Here is a 23,601-nt window from a genome sequence, read left to right on the forward strand (position 1 = left end):
CCATGCTTTTTGAAACTGTTGATGCACTAGATAATAAATTAAAAGAATCAGAGGATCTCTTGAAAAAATTCTCTAGTAATAATTTGAAAAGCATGCTTTGTATTCATACAGATATCTCTAACAAGCCTGATTTAATTGTTAATGATTTAAGTACTTCTACTTCACATGCTTCTAATTCTGAATTAGATTCTATTGATATTAAGCTTGTGATAGAAGATACAGCTTGTTTAGATAATTCTTGCTTAACTAATCATGTGATGCCTAACTCCAAGGAATCATGAATACAATATAAGTTTATTCCTAAGTGTCATAATTGTGGGAAGATTGGTCATATTAGGCCAAATTGTTATTTGTTGAAATCCCACAGGCCTTGGATTAAGCAAGATGCTCTAAGGAAAAGCGAAGTTGAAGATTCTTCCTCATCAAAATATGTCCATCCGGATAGGAGACATATAAAATGTAAGGATAATATTGTTTATAAGAATGTTAACCATATTTCTGCAGAGAAAGTCAAACATCATTCCAACAAAAGAAGCCTGCCCACCTGTTATCACTGCGGCATCACCGGTCACATCTGACCCAAATGTCCACAGCTCCAAGCTCAGAAGTCAAAGGTTCAGATGGAGCTGCCAACAAGAGTTACATCAGGCACTCTACCTCTTACTACATTCCAGGCTCCACGGCATCAGTAGCGACAGCTGAAGTTGGTTCCTGCTAATCAGAGTGGCAAATCAAAGAAGAACAAATTAAGGGGCTACAAGAGAAAGCCGCAGAAGCCCATTAGCAACCATGGCTATCAAGGGTTGCTGAGCCTAATGCAATGTATGCTAAGAAGAATGGACAACATGAACAAGACCTACAAACCACTGCCACAGGTCAAACAGGTATGGGTCAGGAATGATGAGACCATTCACCCCTTGAGGGGGAGTGGACTCACCTAGTAGAGGTGAAGTCTTACCATGCCTAGGATTTTGGTTCCTAAATCCTAATACATGTCAAGTATGTTTTGCATTGCATAGTTTATCATGTCCTATCCTATTCTATTTGAGGAACCATTTATTCTATCCCCATATTTTCTCTTGTTGTCTTGAGAAACTTTTGCAGATATTTTTTTTTGGGATAATAGTTAAAGCACGTTGGGCGGCTGCTTTTTTGTCTTGGTATTTTTAAACCTCTCTCCATGAGAACAGGTTTGATTTTACCTTACATGCTGGGACTAGATGTTATTTCCTTTTCCATAAGCATGTCTTTGTTGTTTTTCTATTTTATTGTTTTCAAAAAAAAAAAAAAAAAATTGGGGGAGAAGATGCAGATTTGTTTTTTTTTTTTGAAAGTTGCTTTTCAGATATTGTATGTGTTTTTGCCTGATATCTCAGTTCATTGCATTAATTGAGTATGCTTATATATAATTGAGAGTTTAGATCTGATATCTGCTAAGTTTTCTTGTGCATCTTAATGGTAAATAGTTGCTTTTTTCATGCGATAAAAAATTGTGCACTATCCAAAGCTCCCTTAAGGTACATTTTTTTCTCTCTGACTTTCAGCTTCTAAAAATTCTAATGAGAGAGATTTTTTTTTTTTTTTGTTTGCTAAGATGGTCAAATTGACCAACTCGCTAGTTGAACCTAGAACCCATAAATTCTGGCATTATTTCTAGGTTTCAGCACCAAGTGATAAAAAACTTCAAAATTGAATAAATATGGATAAATAAAAAGATTCACTGGTTTTGTGCTATAAATCTGTTCTTGAACTTGTCCCTATAGAAACAGTTAGTGACCAAATCATTGCAGAAATAGACGGTCACTAAAGGACGAAGTAAAATAAAAGTGTTGTAGTTTATGGGGAGTGTATTAGATGAGGGTGGCTAGACCCTAGTAAAATAAGGTTTGACTTTTGACTAATCTAACATTGATTTTCTCTCTTATTTAGAAAATCTGGTTGTTTTAAGTCATATCAGTAAACTTCATACCTTATTGAGAAAGCTTTCACACACATACGCATTGCATGAGTTAAGTTTACTATTGAAAATTTTCTATATGCGGGAAAATTTTTGTGCTTATTGACTCTTAACTCTCAATTATATCTTGGTATATTTTTTGTTGGTTTGTTATTGGCCGCATTCTGTTGGACAAAATCACTTCATTGTAATGATGCTTTTTAACAGGGATTCCGCTATTCAGAAGATTCTGCACAGTTTGCAAGTAAGAAAATTCGGTTCCCTGCCAGCTGTCCGAACGACGTGTCATACCGTCCGGACGCCCAGCTGTCCAAAGCACCAGCCGTCCTGACGCACATCAGACTAAAGCATCATCCGTCCGGACGACTTGGATTCTGGTCCGGACCTTCCTCTGTGTCGAGAAGCTTCGAACTGCTCTAGCTTGAATCCGTCCGGATGATTCAGCAGCCCGTCCAGACGACTCTCAGTGTTCGATCAAGTTTCAGGATTTCTTTCCAAAACACAGATATGGGAAGATTGCTGCAATCGTTTGGACGACGTGGATTCTCGTCCGGATGCGGCCATCCATAAGGCAAGTATCGTAATTCAAATCCAGACGTCTGGATGCCAGTTAGCATGGCCCGAACGCGCGAGCATCAGATATGAAAATTGCGTGCATCTCATCAACCGCTTGGACGACCATTCTCCCGGTCCGGACATGTGAAGCCTCTATATGAAAATTACTTGCAGCGGACGTGCGACCATCCGAATGACAGGGCAACACCGTCCAGACACGGCTCTCAAACAGGAAAAATCTTCGGCGAAATTTTTGGAATTTCGGTTGCACAATTGTTCGTCCGGACGGCCTATGACCACCGTCCGGACGGCGCCCAGTTTGATCAAGCCAGACGCTCATTTGAACTATTAGCCTATAAATAGAGGCCCCTAGGCTTGAGAACAGCAAGAATTCGGTATTGAATTCCATTATTGCTTAGAGACCTACATTGTGAGGTTATTGAGCTAAGTTGATCTCTCTGAAGCTGTTGCTGCGCTTTGATGAGTACCAAATATTGTATATTTGGACCCCTTGATTTACATTAGTTAGACCTTTAGCCTTGTTATTTTCTGATGCTTTGGTTAGTTTTTGTGTTTTTATGTTTTGTAGGTCAATAAGTGAGGAATGGCAAAATTCATGTGGAATTGCTTGGAAAAATTCATAAGTTCTGAAGAACTCGATCGATCGAACTTAAATTCGATCGATCGAATTTTGCCCGAAGTCGATCGATCGATCGAAAATTTCCAGAACTTACTTTTACAGAAGCGCGCCAGAACACCCAATCAGGAGCTTCTTCATGACAAAAAGCAGTTCTTCCTCTAATTTTCGCAGCAGAACACGTTGGTTTCGTGACCTTGGTTGTCTCTAGCAAGAGAGGAACCCTAGAGGGGATTAGAGGAGTCATTTTACATGGGTTTCTAGTCCTAATTTCCTTCTATAAAAGCCATAGCCATGCCTCATTGTTGGGGAGTTCAGAGAACAGTAGCTAGGATTTATTTTGTGCATTTTGTAGTTGATTTCAGTAGCTCTTTTCTTTAGACATTTGTCTTTGTAAAGCTTTTCTTTCATTTCCATGTTTGTTCTTCATTTTCTTGTGGTATTCTTAGTCATGGAAGGCTAGTAACCTCAACTAAGGTTGATGATGAAACCTTTCCATTGATGACACTCACACTCTTGTTATACTACTTGCACATTTGATGATATATCATATTTGTTGTTCAAGTTCCATTCATTTAAATGCTTTATCTTTTGCAATGAATGTGGTTGTTGGTAGATATAGGACATTTAATGTGTTTCAACCAATGGATACATTGTTTTATTGGTTTGAATGATGATATCCATTGTGATTTGTTCACTAAATGGATACATTGGATGATTTGATTTCAAATGGGTACTCTTTGTGATTTATCTTTGAGTTGGATTCATTTAATGGTTCTAAGGTTTATAGTTGAGAAACTTGAATGACACCCTAAGCTTAATGTTCTTTGGGTGTTCAAGTGGAAACCAAGAGTGTGAGTTGTTGGATTTGGTTTGGTAGATTCCTTAGCCTTAGTTTCTTTTAATTTGCATATTTCATTTCATCTCGTTTATTTAGTCTTTTGTTCTTGAATCAATCCTCAAACCTTTGGAACTAGGTTAAAATGAGGTTGATTAAACAAGACACCAATATTTGACCATTTTCCTGTGGATTCGACCTCGCACTTGCACACACTATATTGCAAACAATTCGTGCGCTTGCGAGTACTCATTAAAACTCACAACACGCTTAAACTAAAGTCTATCTTAGGGGTTGGCCCTAAGGTAAAGGATTCCATTGAAGACCCCTTCAGGTAAGAGACCTGGTTGGGAGGCGTTTGGGTTGGGTTACACGTTAGAGAGCAAGATACAACCACTGCATCAAGGGTATGTGAGTGTTACTACTTTGTATCTAGTCTTGTCTTCTGAATAGTGGATATCCTGGGTTTGGCTGCCCCGAAGTGGTTTTTCTCATCTTGAGTTTCCACTTCGTTAACAAAAATCTTGTGTTATTTATTTCCGCATTATTTTGTTAACACATTGTCCACACACATATACTTGCTTTATTTAGAAGTCAATATTCATTTTTCATTTTTGAAATACTATTTGACTATTTTATTAGTTATTTATACATGCGTGTTCTGAAGCTAACGTTAGGAATTTTATTTTTTATTTTATTTTTTTTTTCTGCATATTTCTCTCTGTTTTTCAGCTTCTAGTGTGAAGCGTCCGGTCGCGCTCGGCTTTGTCGATCTCTTGTTTGACAGCATGCCGTTCAGACGAGAATGTACCATGTTCGGATGCGAGCTTTTTGCTTTCTCTGCCAAGCACACACTCTACTTTTTGCCTGTTCTATCATGTTGTGCTGTGTGTGTTTTCTCTCGGACTGATCCCGAGATTTTGGCATTCTTTGCACATCTTTTCTCATTCCCAGGTATTTCCTTTGACTTTCATTATCCTCTTAAGCTTTGGTTCTTTTTAGAATATTGGAATCTTTAATTGATTATGATTTGAGAGATTGTGCATGAATATCTTTTTCTGTCTTTATGTTGGATGGATATTACTAATCTGTGCCTTTTGGATTGCTATATCTACTTTTGTATATCTTTATGCATCCAATTGATAACCATCATAATATCACATTTTGTTTGAAACTAATAGGATCTAATATTTATTTTCATTTGGTTTCATTGTGGTGTTATTTTTGGATAGATTTCTGTTTAAATATTTTCAGGAATGAGTTGTCTAGCGGCTTCCAGCATAGTGTCAAACAGAGGGCTCTTTGGAAAACAGACTAGTGTTGAAATCATATGTTCCAGAGATCTCGAATTTTAGATGAGCTCATTCCCCCTGCTCATACAGAGTCTTCCATAACCTTTTACTCTAGATCTGCACCAGCTAGAGATTCAGTGGTGAATCTTCTTTATCATCTTATAAACCACTTGTCTAGAGGATTATTTATTTATTTTTTCTACGGATGATCAGTTTCGGGCTAGAAGACTCAAGTGATTGAAAATTTTCAGTCTATGGTTTCTCGGCTTTAGGAGCAAGAAGCCGAAGTGGCTCAAATTCAGGAAATGTGATATCTTGAGGTTTTGGTTTTCTCTTATGTTGATTTAAGCTTTTGATGAGACACTTTGCTATTATTCTTGTTGTTTTGAATTTTAGTAATTGTGATTTTCTCTTATACTTTATTTATCCTTTGTCCTTTTGAGACAAAAAGGGGGAGTATTTTTTGTTTTGGGCCGGGAATGTATTTCCAGACAAGTCAAGTATTTTTTTGTCCCAGAATGGCCAAAGGGGGAGTTTGTTAGTATTTTATATTGGCAACATTCTGGTTGACAAAAACACTTTATTTAATGGTTGCAAATTAACAGTAACAGGATGATCGGTTCTTCTTCGAAGTCTTCATGTATTCGGACAGTGTTCATTTCAAAGCATAGGACTGATCACAAGCTTCTAGAAGATGTTCATGAAGATTCTTTACAAATTCCAAGCCAAATCAACCGGTTCCTGTGCAACTATCCGGACGAGCCTTTGAAGGTCTCCGGACGCCCCGCAGTGTCTAGCAGATTACGTTGACATCGTCCGAATGATAGAGCAACACCGTTCGAACGCTAAGTCAATCATTATTCTACACTGAGTTGGATTTCAGAAGTCGACACTGTTAGGGATGTCTCTGCAAGTCGTTCGGATGACGTGGCAACAAGTCCAGACGCTGTCCAGTATTTCAGAATATTCTAGTGTTCCGTTCGAACGCAGATAGGAGTTATAGCGAAGACTGTCCGGACGCTTGGCCAAGCAGTCCGGACCTGGACATGATAAGATAGAATTGCGCTGTTTTTGAAAGGCAATCGCAGAAGACCGTTAGGACGTAGCTATCTTCCGTCCGGACGCTCGACAGCCAGAGTCCGATTTTCAGCAAATTTAGGTTTTCGTTAAGCCTACAAATAAAGGGCTATAGGCTTGTAAATTGTATGAATTCTGTATCGAATTCCATAGTGCTTTGAGAGGGTGTTTAGGGAGAATCGAAGATCCGCTAGCTCTCAAGCCGTTGCCGCTGTGTGCTCAACAGTTCGTTTGAAGTCTATCTCAGGGATCAGCCCTAAGGTAAAGGAATCCATTGAAGATCCCTTCAAGTAGGAGACTTGGTTGGGAAGCGTTCATGATGGGCTTCGTGTCAGAGGTAAATGTATGACTACTGGATAAGGGTATGTGAGTAAGAGTGTCTTGTAACTAGCATTGCTTTTAGTATAGTGGATATCCTGGGTTTGGCTACCCCGAAGTGGTTTTTCTCTTCACAGAGTTTCCACTTCGTTAACAAATATCTTTTCTTCTTTATATTCTGCATTTAAGATATTTTGTTGCACACAAACACACACACACACTTGGTTGTTAAAAGTCAATATTTATTTTCGAGCTTCTTTCTTGTAAAGTCCTATTAAAGGACTAACTCTTGTTTGCTATAAATGAAGATCACTGACCTACGGTTAAGGTAGGTAGAAACATCATACAATCATAAATTCTATATGGTATCAGAGCCTATCAAGACAAACGTCTATGGCAGCTCCCCCTCCCATCTCCTAAACTACCTCTTCCCAAACAGTGCCTCCTGTTTCCCACCCAGCTCAAACCAATTCTTTTGCAAACCCAACAACACTTCAACATGTGCATCATCATATTTCTGAAAAGCTTAACCAAGATAACTACATCTTATGGCGATTTCTTATGGTTCCATTCCTTGAGGGCCAAAATCTATTTGGCTATATTGATGGAACTCATCCACGACCACCCCAACTTATTCCCGATCCCACTTTTGACCTCCTCCTCTCTAATCCAGAATATCAGTAATGGTATCATCAAGGCAAAATGATCTTCAGTCCCATCATCTCCACCCTTTAGGTTGAAGCCTGACCACATGTTATTGGTCTTCCCACCTCTCAAGAAGTCTGGCTCACCTTGGAGACCCTGTTCTCCGCTCAGTCTCAATCACAGATCATGCAGCTCAAACAGCAAGTTGCTACCTTGAAGAAAGGAGCCTTTTCAATCTCCGCTTAGTACAAAAAAACGCAGGGATATTTTCACCTTTTAGCTGCTATTGGCAAGCCCATTGACGTATCGGAACTCGTCTCCCACATCGTTGCAGGTCTTGGTCAAGAATATGATCCTCTTGTCACCTCTGTGACAACTGGCCAAGACTCCATCTCTCTCTCAACGAACTCTATGGTTTTATGCTCTCTTATGAGATGCGTTTAGAGCAACACAAATCATCCATTGATTTGTCTATCTCCACTGCCAACACTGCTCAGCTTCAAGGCCAATCTTATCATCGATTCAACCGTGGCTCTTCCACTGGCCAGTGCAACAACTTCTCCCGCGGCAGAGGCCTTGGCCGAGGACGATTCTCACCTCAGCAATTCTCCTTCTCTGGTCCAGGTGCTTCTCAGCGCCCCACTTGTCAGGTTTTCCATAAACAAGGTCACACTGCCTCAACCTGTTGGTTCCATTTTGACCAATGATATCAAACTGAAGCTTCTCCGCTGCATGCCAACCTAGCATCTGTCTCCTCAGCTTCTAATTCTTCCTGGTATCCGGAAACTAGCTCCAACGCCCATCTCACCAATGACCTCTCCAATCTTAACTTAAATGCTGAGGAATACACTGGAATTGACAAGATTCGAGTCGGCAATGGCCAAGGTTTGGAAATTTTACATTCTGGTCGAGGTATCTTGCCTACACCTTCACACAACTTTCTTTTACCATCAATGTTCCATGTCTCTAAAATCCAGAAAAATCTTAAATCTGTTAACCAGTTTACACGTTACAATCAGTTTTTTATTGAATTTCATCCCCCTTTTTTGTGTGTCAAGGACCTCCAAACCCATTGCTCCTCAAGGCCCGAGTAAATCCGGTCTCTATCCATGGCCTTCATCTCGTGATTATTTTTCCAAGCCTCTTACTGCCCTCATTGGTGAGAAAGTTTCCTTGGATCAATGGCATTATTGATTGGGTCATCCAGCTTCTCCTATCATCAGTCAAGTTATCAAATTCAATAAATTGCCCATGTGTCCATCCAAGATCAATTCTGTTTGTTCTTCGTGTCAACAAGGCAAAAGTCATCGTCTCCATTTTAGTTTAAGTCCTTTTATTTCTAGTCATCCTTTGCAATTACTTTTCCTTGATGTATGGGGCCCTGCTCTACTAAATTCTGTAAACAATAACTGGTATTATCTTAGTATTGTGGATGATTTTAGTAAATATACTTGGTTTTATCCTCTCAAACTCAAATTGATGTTCTTGCCACTTTTCTACGTTTCAAACAACTTGTTGAAACATACTTTGGAACAAAAATAACATCTGTCCAAAGTGACAATGGAGGTGAATTTCGCCCTCTTCAAACCTCCCTCACAACAATGGGAGTCTCCTATTGTCTAAGTTGTCCACATACTCACCATCAAATGGGGTCTGTCGAAAGAAAGCATCGACATATTGCTGAAGCAGGCCTTACACTTCTTGCCACTTCTAGTGCACCAATTTCTTTTTGGGATTCAGCTTTTGAGACTGTCATTTATTTAATTAATCGACTCCCATCCAAAGTCACAAAACAAAAATCTCTCTTTGCAAAGTTATTCCAAATCTCCCTTGATTATAAATTGTTAAAAATCTTTGGCTATGAATGTTGGCCATTCCTCCGTCCCTACAATTCCACCAAACTTGCTTTCCGATCTCAATCTTGTGTCTTCATTGGTTATAGCAAGAATCACCTAGGATATAAATGCCTTCACATCCCTTCTAGCAGAGTTTACATTTCTTGACATGTGGTATTCAATGAACAAAATTTTCCATTTTCACAATCTGTTACCACCCGATCTCCACCTCATCAACTCTCTTCCTCTGTCTCTATTCCTCTTATAATTCCAGCAACCAATCACATTCCTGACTCCCACAGTTCCACACCAGAAAATTTCCACAATACCTTACCAAATTATTCCCCTCAACCTCTAATTCCCTTCCACTCTCCAACAACTTCCTCCTTATCTGCACCAACCGAAACCTCCCTTATACAGGCCTTAGTTCCTTTAAACCAACCCCCTCCTTCAAGAGTGCATGGCATGATAACTCGATCCTAGAATCAGATTTTCAAACCTACTAAGTTCACAAATGGCCGAATAAGATATCCTACTCCTCAAGCACTCACGGCTTCACTCCAAAGTCAGGAAGTAGAGCCTACTTGCTACACTCAAGCTAGTAAGCATGCTGAATGGAGAAAGGCGATGAATCAAGAGTTTGATGCACTTATCAAAAACGGTACCTGGTCACTTGTATCTCCCTCTTCTTTTATGAACATAGTTGGGTGCAAATGGGTTTTTCGAATAAAGAGGAAGGCTGATGGGTCTATTGAGCGCTACAAGGCTCATTTAGTAGCAAAAGGGTTTCATCAATAACCCGGAATTGATTTTTCAGAAACCTATAGCCTTGTAATCAAGCCTATAAACATTAGAACAGTGCTCTCTCTTGCTGTCTCTGCAGGTTTGCCAGTTCATCAAGTTGATGTAAGCAATGCATTCCTCCATGGCAACCTCCAAGAATCTATCTACATGGAATAACCTCTTGGATTTCAGCATCCATCTCATCCTACAACAATTTGCAAACTGCACAAAGCCTTGTATGGCCTAAAACAAGCACCAAGAGCATGGTTTTCAAGACTTAGTGCACTTACAGAACTCAACTTCAAGGCCTCCAAGGCTGATTCATCACTCTTCATCTACAAGGCTAATGGCATTCAAATTTTTGTGTTAATCTACATTGATGATATCATCATCACTTGTTCACATCGAGGAGCTATATCTAAACTTATACAAGATTTACACTCCTCTTTTGCTCTAAAAGATCTAGGTCATCTAAACTTCTTTTTAGGTGTTGAAGCTTCTTGGAAATCGGATGGACTTCACCTATCTCAGCAAAGACATATTTTGGATATCCACAAGAAGACTAATATGGAGCTTGTTAAGCCTGTCTTTACTCTGATGTCCTCATCTACTAAACTTAGCAAGTTTGAAGGATCAACCATGACAGACCCTACACTCTATTGCAGCACGGTTGGGTCTCTTCAATACCTATCTCTCACACGTCCAGACATAGCATTTGCTATCAACAAGGTCTCTCAGTTTATGCAAGATCCCCGAGAACCTCACTGGACTGCTATTAAACGCATCTCGCGTTACTTGAAGGCCACATTTGAGTACACTTTTTGCATCCACAAGCTATCATCTCATCAACTAGTAGCCTTCTCGGATTCAGATTGGGCTGGCTGCCTGGATGACCTTAAATCTACATCTGGGTATTGCGTCTTCTTGGGTAAAAATTTGATATCTTGGAGTTCCAAAAAGCAGCACACTGTGTCACGTTCTAGTACATAATCGGAGTATAAAGTCCTTGCAAATGCTTCTACAGAATTGGTTTGGATTCAAACTCTACTAAATGAACTTCGGATCTCACCTCCATGTGCACCAACTTTATTTTGTGATAATATAGGTGCCACCTATCTCACTTCCAATCCTATCTATTATGCACGTACAAAGCACATTGAGATAGACTACCATTTTGTTCGTGACCAAGTTGCAGATAAGTTGTTAAATGTTCAGTTCATCTATAGAAAAGATCATATTGTTGATGTCCTCACAAAGCCTCTACCTGCCAGCCGGTTTCTTCTCCTTGCTTCCAACCTCAATGTTAGGCCACCTACATCTAGTTTGAAGGGGCGTATTAGACTAGATAAATCTTTATCATCTTATAAAAATTAATCTATCTAGATTTGAATATGAGTTATAGTTTATCTAAACTATCTTGATAGTCGTTGTATAGGTTTCTACCTCTAGTCTTACTAAGCTTATCTTTGATAAGCTTCTATCTTGTAAAGTCCTATTAAAGAACTAACTCTTATTTGCTATAAATGAAGATCACTAACCTACGGTTAAGGTAGGCAGAAACATCAAACAATCATAAATTCTATATAGTCTTCCATTCCTATCACTTTTGTACTCTCCTAAACACATGTAACTACTTTCTAGTTCTCTATATATACAAAGAGCCTATACCAACATTTGGTAAGGTAGCACAAAATATACACATAACTCTCTAGTTTTTATAGTTAACAATCCCGATGTCAAGACGAGCCCCCTCGATAATAAAAGCATCTCGGGAACAAGATGGAATTCTTGTCTTACTTCAACTGGTCTCTCATGCAACACGAGATTTATAACCTGTCTCTGACCACGCAATTCAACTTGTTTTTCATGCAATTCATAAATGTTTTACTTTACTACTTTTATTTCTTAAGCTCATTAGATTTTTAAAGAACTTTTAACATAAAAGGACACAATCAAAATAGCAAAGAATAATCATTAATATTCTTTCAAAAGCTCTCATTTGAACCATTTTTTTTTTTTTTTTTTGAGTTTTTTGGACTCAAGACGTACGGTAGAGATGATTAAATTGCTTTCTCAAGACTCTATTCAAGATACAAATCCATGCATTGAACACTTACTAAACAACTTCTAATTCTTCACTAAGAGGCCGTCTGGTGTTTCTAGGGAGAAGAGAGAATTGCGAATGCAAAAACCTAGCCTAGGCCATGTTGTGCACAGAGGAATCAAGAGAAAAACTAAAGAGAATGGGATGAAGTCAAAGTGTTATTGAAATAGGATAAAAACCAATCCCTTAGATTCCTATTAATAGAAAAAACTAAGCCTTATAACATCAAGGATGGCCAGCCATTGATAGTGCAAAATTGACAAAAAAAAATTAAAAAATCTTGGTCCAAGTTTTTGTTTTCTTTAGGATTTTTCCACCATTTCATTATGAATTGATGACCTTTGATGAGATAACTTCCAAGCATGCATGGTAGAGGTGGCCAGCCCTAGGGGTGGTTGTTAGACAGTGAGAATATTAAATAAACTCTAAACCAAGCACAACCAAAAAATTCACCAAATATGTAAAGCAGTAAAACAGTTGACACAGATATTTGGTTACGAAGAGGAAATTCTTATACCATAATTCTATTCAGGTCTAAAACCCTCTCTTAGCACAATGAATTCTATACTAGAATCCTTAAAGAAAAACTCCAAAGAAACCTCTTTAAATAGACTTTAGAAACCCTAAGACAAGTCAAAAATGGATTTCTAGGCGGTGGCGTCCAGATAGGCTAAACGCGTGTCCGGACACTAATCAGAAAAATAACTTTCAATGAATCGTGTCAGGACAGGTAATCCTATTGTCCGGACACATGCATGAAATAATTCTTCTCGAGAAGTTGTGTCCGCTGAGTGTGCAGACACCTTGAAGAACAGAGACACTCGGGAAGTTGCGTCTGCTGGCTGTCTGGACACCTTGAAGAGCAGGAACTCTATGTAAGATGTGTTCGGACACTGAAGAAAAACTTGTAGTTTGCTTATGCTTCTGAACACCTTTTTGTCACATGAATACAACCAATAATAAAAAACTAACAAGCTCCTCCTTTGGCCATTCTGGGACAAAATGGTTACAACTAAAATAAAAATACACCCCATTTTTGTCACAAAATGACAAAGAGTAAATAAAAATAGTCCACAAATTCAAGTCATAAAAACATAGTCCAAAAAAGAACAAAGAATTTATTCAAAAATAACAACAAGAAGCAAAAACAATCTACATGGTACTTCATCCTGTTGATCTTCTGGAAGAATGTTGCGGTGAGTGGTCCAAACGTTAATCTTGATTTGGGCAACATCTGTCTCAATAAACCGCATACGTTGATCCATAGACTGAAGCATGTCAGTTGTTGTGCAAATTTTATTAACTCCCAAGTGCGCGAATCATTTGCAATATAGTGTGTGCAAGTGCGAGGTCGAATCCATAGGGAATTGCGTTGCAAAAATTAATTTGTATTTAAACTAATAATATTTTAACCTAGTTCCAATTTTTGAGGTTTTTATGAATAAAAGAAAAATAAAATAAAATAAAGTAAAACAAAAGAAAAGGTACTAAAGTTTTAGAATCCACACCCACCAAATCGTAGCAACATATTCTCATATTCATCAATACATATCCGAAGTTCTTACCATACAAATCTTATATATGTTCTACTTTGCTTCAAAAATTAATTAAACCATTCAATGAATCCGTTCTTTGCACATATAACAAAAGATATTTAGTTTAAACCAAATCATCAAATGTATCCGTAGAACGAAACACACTGAATATCCAACATTTTGATAAATAAAAACCCAAGCAATCAATTAAATGAAACTATCATAAATCATCATATGTATCCGGAAATCACAATAGATATCTAAGAATCATCTCAATAATTGACTTAAAGTAAAACAATTTAGAAATAAAAAACGCATAAAATCGGATAGTGTAAACTTACATGAAAATGTTGTTGCTAATCAATGGTGAGGCTTCATCCTCAACCTTAGTTAAGAATTTAGCTACACATGATAAAAAAGCACCAAACAAACTTGTAATGAAAACATAAAAATAAAAGAAACTAAATAAATGGAGAAGATAGAAAGACAGAAATTAAACTAAATTACAAAAGAAAGATAATAGCTAAAAACATGCTCTTGAAAAATGATGTGTATATACAATGTTCTCTATATCAAAGTGGTGCCTATCATGGGGTTTTTATAGCAAAACATTAAGTTAAACCCCGTATTTTCAAATCGGCACCCCTTCCACTCAAAACCCTAATAGGAGAAAAGAATGCTAGGGTTTAGGGCCTTTATTTTCAAAATGACGCCTCTAACCCTCAAAACCCTAATAAGAGAAAAGAATGATAGGGTTTAGGGTGTCAGCAGCCGTCAGGAGAAGAAATTCGTGTCTTTCTATGCCTGTGCAAAGGCCAAGAAATACCCAAATTCTCGAGAGAAATTGAGAGAACTCGAGAGAGAAAACGATATTTCAAGTAAAATGAGAGTGTACAGTGGTTGGGGAGAAAACGACATGTTTTATAAACCTAGGTCGCTCGTTCGGACAGTTAAATTGCTTGTCTGGATGAGTACAATTGATTAATGCACTTATCAGCGTGTCTGGACTCTAGCCACAGAGGTCTAAACGCTCCATATAGAACCTAAAAAATTTGGAAAAAAATGTAATTTTTTTTTTCATGATGTTTAACTCCAAAGCACTCATGTATTTAAAATTGATAAACCAGTCGAATAACAAATCAAAAATATACAAACGTATAATTGAGAGACAAGTAATTTATGAACTAAAGAATCTCTGTATATGAATTTTTTTAAATATTTTACTTAACTCATGCTATGCGTGCCGTAGTGTGAAAGCTTTCTCAATAAGGCATAAGTTCACAGATAAGGTTGAAAATACTGAATTTTCTAAAAAGAGAAAATTATTGTTTGATTAGTCAAAAGTCAAACCTTATCTTACTAGGACCTAGCCACCTTTATCTGATACACTCCTCCTAAGTCACAACACTTTCTTTAACTAAGTCTGTTAGTGATCGTCTCTTTTCGCAATGATTTGATCACTGACTCTTTCTATAGGGACAAGTTTAAGAACAATTTCAACAGCACTATAAACAGTGGATCTTTTTATTTATCCATATTTTTTGAAAATTCAATGTTTTTTAACACTTGATGCTACAACCTATAAAGAATTCCAGAATTTTTGGGTTCTAGGTTCAACTAACAAGTTGGTCAATTTGACCATCTAGACAAAATATTTTCTCTTAATAAAATCTTTAGTGTCAAAAACCAAAGATAAAAGAATTTACCTTAAGAGAGCTTTGGATAGTGCACAAATTTATCGTATGAGAGGAATAAAGTATCTAGCTTTAGATGCAACAGAGAAACTTAGCAGATATCAGACTATAAATCTCAATCAATTATATATAAGCATAAATCAGATGTCAAGTAAAAGAAAAAGAGAAAGAAAAAAGAAAACATATCTGTCATTTTCTTCCCCAAGTTTTTATTTATTTATTTTTTATTTTTTGTTGATGAAAAATGAAATTGACTTCTAAATAAAAGACAAGTGTGTGCAAAGTATGCAACAAAAATATCAATGCGGAAAGTAAACAACACAAAGATTTTTGTTGACGAAGTGAAAACTCAATCAAGAGAAAAACTACTCCAGGGCAGCCAAACCCAGGAATTCTACTATTTAAAAGACAAAGCTAGATACAAGATAGTAACACTCACATATACCCGATGCAGTGGTCGTACCTTGCTCTCTAACGTGTAACCCAACACGAATGCTTCCCAACCAGGTCTCCTACCTGAAGAGGTCTTCAATGGAATCCTTGACCTTAGGGCCAACCCCTAAGATAGACTTCAGATGTAGCACAGCAACAACACACTTGCAATGGCTTCAGAGGAAAAATAACGTCTCTGAGCAGTTGTGGAATTCAATACCGAATTCTTATAGTTCTCAATGCCTAGGGGCCTTTATTTATAGGTTGGGGGCTCAAATGAGCGCCAGGCAAAATATGGTTGAGCCTGTCCGGACGGTGGTCAAGGCTGTCCGGACTGACAATTGTGTGACAGGATTTTCCAAAAATTTCGCTGAGAAATCTTTCCTCTTTAAAAACCGCGTCCGGACGGTCGCACATCCGCTGCAAGTAATTTCCTTATAAGGATTTGAGCATCCGGACGGCTGAACTTCAACAAGCAATTTCCATATCTGCTATGCGCGCGTTCGGACCATGATAGGCAGTCGTCCAGACGGTTGAAGTCGAATCAGCAATTTCCATATTAGTTGCACGCCCGTCCGGACCAAGGCTGACTAACGTCTGGATGGTGATATTTGAATTGCGATTCTTGCCTTAAGGAGACGCGCATCTGGACGGGATACCACACCGTCCAGACGGTTGAATCAGTCTTCCCATATTTGAACTTGGAAAGAATCTGAAGCTGATCGAGTACTGATAGGTGTCCGGACATGTTGCTGAGTTGTTCGGACGGATGCAAGCTGGATAGAAACTTCTCGACACAGTGGAGGGTCTGGACAGAAATGCACGTCGTCCGGACGGATGATGCTGGGTCTGATTGGCATCCGAATGGTATGGCACGTCGTCCAGACGGATGGAACAGTGGTCAGATGGGCGTCCGGACGGGATGGCTCGATCGTCCGGACGGCTGACAGGGAACTGAAATCTTCGATCTTTCACGCAGTGCAAAGTCTTCTGAGAGTGCTCTGAATAGTGGAATCCTTGTTTACAGCATCTTTACACACACAAGTGATTTTGTCCAGAATGAGGCCAAAATACTATCAAACTTCCCCTTTGCCCATTCTGGGACAAAAATCACTTGGCCGGTTTGGAAATACATTCCCGGTTCAAACACAAAAATTACTCCCCCTTTTTGTCACAAAGGGACAAAAGGTAAAACAGAGTAATGAAAACCAACTATAATAAGAATTACTCCCCCTAACGGTCTCAGAAGGACCCTGGAAACAGAGTAATATAAGTCAAAATGTTTAATATAAGTCAAATGTCTTAAACAGAAAGACAACAAAACAAAACAAGAGGGAATCAAAATCAAACAACCTCAGGCAGGGGTACAGTCCTATCTGCATCATCCTCATCATCACTACTGCTAGGATGATGAAACTTCAGGCACTCCTGAAGGTCCAGCTGGTTTTGCTCTACACGCAGGTTGATGGAGTGTATCTCCTGCTGCATGGAGGACATAGTCACCTGCATAGCACTCATCCCCCCTTGAATGACAGTAAGGGCCTCCATGATCTGTGAATAGTTGACCTCCGGCTCAGATGGCGGGACAGTCTGGGAGGATGAAGCCATATCCGGAAAACCGACATGCATGGTAGCAGCTATGGGCACCTCATCATCGGAGTCATCCCTCCGCAGCTGCGCATTGGACTTCATCAATGTCTGCTTGCTGATGGGCTGCTGGATCTTCATCTTCGGTTCGCCAGTGACATTGATTCCCGACTGAAGGATAATCTGAGTGAGCAGGCAGCCAAACGGGAGACCGACATTTCCCTCATCACGGGCCTCCAACATAACACCCAGAATATGCTTGCACAGGCAGAAAGGCAAGCGAAGGTGAACTGCATAGACAAACTAGGCCCGTTTCAGGATCAGATCACTGCGCCGAGCAACACGCCAGATGTTCTGCTGAATGATCTTGGCCAGCATGCAGTGGGAGGGAGATAAGGCACCAATCCTGATGAAGGTAGGACGCTCCTCGCCTTGGGGAATAGCATGGAAGAATTCCCTGAGATCATCCAGGGAAGGAGGAATCACTACCTCATTGTATGGGCTGGCAGAAATCTCGAGCACTAGGACTCGGATGATGTGACTGATGACTTGAGAATCAACAGTGATGATATGGCCTGCAACGGAGGACTGAAGCACCAATCCACGATCATCGTTCTGCACCACTTCTAGGTTGGCGTAGAAAAGTTTTACCAGTCTGGTGTACACCACACAGGCAAAGCTGTGTAGATATCCCCAATTGTACGTCTGGATAATGGCATGGATGCTATCTAGAGGCGGCACCATGATATCAAAACGGATGACATTCCGCTCAGCAATGACTATGTGGTCCATAGTTTTGGCCTGGAGTGTAGCCCTATCTTCCACAGTCCTCTGGCGGACCCTGCGCTGTGGACTACCTACAGACATGATTCTGCACAAGAATCCAACAAGATTTGCACCAAAAATCCAAAATAATAGTCTTGTTAGGTCATGAAATATATTGGGCAGAATTAACACAGTTTTGGATGTAGAGGAAATCTTAGAAGTAGAGGCAACATACCCGAGTCCAGTTTTGTTAGTTGGGCACTTCTGGATTGACAGCATCTGAGTGATCTTCTCATTAGTGATCCTCTCTATTTCCAGTTGTGCTTCCAACAACTTTTCTTCCAAGTCTTTGATCTTGAGAAGCAAGGTGCTACTCTCACTCTTCAAACTATTCAGCTCCAGCACATGTTGTTGGCGGGTCTCTCTCAGCTTCAAGAACTTGACATAGAGGATCTTGTAGGCCTCTTTAAGGTTTTGTCCATCATAACTACTCTTAGAATAATAGGATTGAGATTCCTCCGGGTCTTCATGTGGAGCAATAAATCTAGGAATTTTTTATCCTTACCCAGAGCCTTTTCTTCTTCTGAGTCGTCGTTGAGAGTAGCATTGTAAGCCTTCCCCTTGGCCTGTTTGAGGTTTCCACAATCTGCCCTCATGTGCCTGTAGCATGTGCATTCAAAACATCTAAGACCTCTCGGATCCTTCCTTAGTTTGCTGAAGTTCTTGGCAAGCATGGTGACTGCATCTTCTTTTTCGTCAGTGTCTTCTTCTGAAGAGACACTACTTTTCTTTTTAGCAGCCTTAAGTGCAATTGCCTTCGCTTTCTTGACCAAACTCGTAAGTTTGAAGACATCCAACGAGCTCTTAATCTTCATAGAATCCATATCCTTGCTTTCTTCAATAGTTGTGACTTTAATTCTGAAACACTTAAGTAAAGATTTTATAATCTTTTTAATGAGTTTCGCATCCGAAACCTTTTTCCTGAGACTCACCATGGAATTTCTTAGGTTGCTGATTTTGGTGTAAAACTCATTAAAAGTTTCGTCTTCAAGCATCTTAATTTCCTAAAATTTGAAAATCAACATTTGAAGTTTGACAGATAGAACAATTTTTGTTCCTTCATATGTTGTTTCTAGAATTGTCCATGCTTCTTGAGCAAATTCACAGTGTGAAATTCGTGAGAATTTTAATGGTGAAAGAGCTTGACAAAGAGCATGTAGGGCTTTATTATTGGAAAGATGAGCACTGGTTTGAATAATAGTCCATTAGGCAGTTGCTGTGCTTGGTGGGGACCACTCAATCTCAACAATTTGCCAGACGTCTATAGATTTTAAAAAGAAGTGCATCCTCGCTTTCCAATAGCTAGCCATAATTCATGCAATCATAGGCAGGAATAAAATTAAAAGATTGAGACATGATAAAAAATAGGATTCACGGATCACACTAAGGAATTTAATCAAAAAAGAGTGTACCCGCTCTTATTCCAATTGAAAAATATAAAGTGACTCCTACGTGTATGTACGATCAACAATGCACCAAAATATAAATACGGAATGTAAAGGAAATAGATATCTTGGTGACTAAGTGGAAACTCTTTGCAATAAAGAGAAAAACCACTCCGGGGCAGCCAAACCCAAAAAATCCACTAATAGAAGAAATAACTAGTTACAAAGCAGTTGTACACACATACCCCTAATGTAGTAGTACTTGTACCTTGAACTCTAACATGTACCTATATGTGAGAGCCTCCCAACCAGACCACCTGTCTGAGGGGTTCTTCAATGGACTCCTTTAACTTAAGGCTCCTCCCTAAGCTAGACTTCAACAGTTGATCAAATCACATAAATAAAAACTCTAAGAGAGCTAGCTGATCTCACAATCTCTACCTAAACATTCTCTCTTAGCACACTGGAGTTTATATGATACTCCTTAAAAAAACACTACCTAAAGGCGTCATTATATAGGCTTCTGAAATCCTAATTCTACTCAAACTCAGATTTGCATGGGGGACGTCTGGACCTGCAACCCTAGCGTTCGGACGGTTACATAAACTACTTTCATTGTCCGCTGTCATCGCATCAACGTTCGAACTTTCTTGCAGAAGGATGCTCTCATTGGCTCGCGTCTGCTGGGCCGTCCGGACTTCTTCTAAACTTTTTCTCTCAGACTTCAGTGTCTGCTGCTGCACCGTTTGGACCTTCACAGGACTTTGAGTTTCTGAGCAAGGCGTTTGGGCCCTGGCATTTGGTCGTTCGAACTTTCTGAGTTGTAAAGTCTCCAGAATATTTCCTTCAACAGGAACTTGCCTTCTTAAGAGATATTTTGTGCAGATACTTGTCATGATCAATCCTTTCCATAAAGGAATATATATTTTACGATATTCTTCTAGAAGACTCTAGAAATACAGTGTCCCTATTATAGAAGTCCTTGATAAGGAAGTCCCTGATATAGAAGTGTTTTTGTCAACCAGAATGTAGCCAATTAAAGTAAACCAATACAATCATGCCATGTGTGTAGTGTGTGAAAGCCAAAAAAAAAAAAAAAAAAAAGCAAAGAGAACACCAATATGGTAATAACAACTGAACGGTCTGGTAAGAGAAAGTACAAAGTGTGACGTCCCACATCGCCTGGGAATGAAGATGTACGTTGGTAGCGGACTAACCGACTACGTGGATTTTAAAATTATAAGTTTGAACCACTCGCAATAGTACGTATCGATTGTACTATAGTAAGGGTGATCGGTCCACAGAGATTATGGGTTGTTTTGCGTAACGGGATACTTATAGAGTGTATTTAACTTAACTTAAAAATAAAAACAAAGTAAAGGTTGTAGAATTGAAGCTACAACAAGTAAAGTAAAGAAAAGAGGAAATTGAAAACAAACTTAAAGGAAACTTAGGGTATTGATCTTGTCCAATCTTCAACCAATGAGATGCTTAAAGTCTATATGGATCTTCCTAATATGCCTGATATGAGTGCGTAATGAGCGTCAACCATTACGACGACCTCGACATGAAAACACTTTCGTTGACGTAGTTATAAAGCACCTAGTTTTACATTAATCGACTCCACGTAAAGATTAGTCTATATTGAAAAACGTTTACACTATGAAAGGTGTGGAGTGATTAATGATTCCTAGCTTGCTACTCTACAACACATCCTAATAAGCATACACAATACATGCAAACCCTAACTAGGCCACAATCATAAAGCATCTAGTTTTGCACCGGTCTATTCCATGTAAAGATTAAACTACAATGGAAAGACATTTTACACTACCAAAGGTATGAAATGACTGATGCTCCCTAGCATACCCTATAAGGTAACTCTAATGAGTAAACACACATCATGTCAAATAGAGCCATTGCAAAAGACATCATTCTTATTTCCAAGAACGTTGGTTTTACTCAAGAAATATAAGAAAACTCATAGACAAGTTTAACTCTTTTTCATGAATAATTAGATTGGAATCTTGAAAACAAAACCTTTTAGCATGGTGAAAAACTGAATTGACTTCTAAAAATAAAGTGTGTGCATAGGTGTCAAAAAAAATTAAAGCACAGCGGAAAGTAAATGACACAGATTTTTGTTGACGAAGTGGAAACTCAGTTAAGAGAAAAACCACTCCGGGGCAGCCAAACCCAAGAATTTTACTATTCAGAAGACATAGCTAGATACAAGACAGTAACACTCACATGTACCGATGCAGTGGTCGTACCTTGATCTCTGACGTGTAACCCAACACGAACGCTTCCCAACCAGGTTCTCCTACTTGAAGGGGTCTTCAATGGAACTCCTTACCTTAGAGCCGACCTCTACGATAGACTTCGGTTTATAGCACAGCACACTTGTAAAAACGGCGTCAGAGGGATTGGTGACTTCTCTGAGCTCTAATGGAATTCACACCGAATTCTTGCAGTTCTCAGTGCCCAGGGGCCTCTATTTATAGGCTGGGGGCTCAAATGAGCGTCAGGCAAAATATACCTGGGCGCCGTCCGGACGGTGGACATGGGCCGTTCGGACGGACAACTATGCGACAAGATTTTCCAAAAATTTCGCGAAGAAATCTTTCCTGCAAAAATGCACATGTCCGCTGCAAGTAATTTTCTTATAAGGCTTTAGAGCGTTCGTACCATGGGGGATGAGCGTCGGGATGGCTATTCTTCAACACGAAATTTCCATATCTGCAATGCGCGCGTCCGGACCATAATAGACAGTCGTCCGGACGGTTGAAGTCGAATCGGCAATTTCCTTCTTTGATGCACGCGCGTCCGGACCATAGCTGTCAGATGTTCAGACGGTAATATCTGAATTGTGATTCTTGCCTTAAGGAGACGCGCGTCTGGACGGGATACCACATCGTCCGGACGATTGATTGATCTTCCCTTTCTTGGAACTTGGAAAGAAATTAGAAACTGATCGAGTACTGAGAGACGTCCGGACGTGCTGCTGAAACGTCCTGACGGATGCAAGCCGGCACAGAAACTTCTCGATACAGTATGGGGTCCGGACAGAATGAACACTTCGTCCGGACGGATGATGCTAGTCTATCTAGTGTCCGGACGGGATGACACGTCGTCTGGACGGATGGAACAGTGGACAAATGGGCGTCCGGACGGGATGGCTCAATCGTTCGGACGGCTGACAGGGAACTTGAATTCTTCTGACTTGCAGACTCTGAATAGTGGAATCCCTGTTTACAGCATCTTTACATTTAAGTGATTTTGTCCAAACACAGAATGAGGCCAAAATACTAACACATGGGTTTTGAGATCCTCTAGCCTTTAACAATCATCAAACATCTCAAGAAAATCCTAAGAACCTCAAGAACACTTCATGGTTTTTGGAGAGGATTTTGATCAAATCCTAAGAACTAATTTAGCTATGCATAATGGAATCTAATCTAAGCATGAAATCTATGAAAAACAGTAAAGAAACAAGAAGAAAATGAACTAAAATAGTAGATTAAAACTTAAGAAATTCGGATTACAAGGAAAGAAAATAAACCTAAGCTAGAACATGAAATTTAAAGGAAAAACAACAAAGGAAACAAGCTCTCTGGATTTCGGTCCAGAGAGTAGCATCAAAGTAAACTAGAAATACAAGAAATTAAGTTAATACACCTGAGCAAATCCGAAATCCCCAAAAGATGCATGTCTAACCTAAAACCCTAATCTCATATATATAGAGATTTTATTTACAAGGGACTCATCAAGGATCAATTCTAGCCGCACAAATAGAGCTGGTCCCCGTCCATTTCTGTCCATTAAACCCAACTTTTGATTTGGATCGCACAAAGATTTTGAAATATCTGGACCTTCTGGAAGATGCGAAGTCGATCAATAGAAAATGTTGTGCTCCGAGAATCGATCGATCGCATCTAGATCGATCGAAGTTGAGTCGACTGAAAGTCGATCGATCGAATTATTAGCTGAACAAATAATCGATCGATCGAAATACCTTGGACGATTTTTCATCTTTTCAGGATCAGCCTCGAACTCTGGAAATGACTAAATTGCCCTTGATGTATTTTTCAGGTCTAATTCA

Source organism: Alnus glutinosa, chromosome 4, assembly GCF_958979055.1.
Source record: "Alnus glutinosa chromosome 4, dhAlnGlut1.1, whole genome shotgun sequence".
Lineage (NCBI taxonomy): Eukaryota > Viridiplantae > Streptophyta > Magnoliopsida > Fagales > Betulaceae > Alnus > Alnus glutinosa.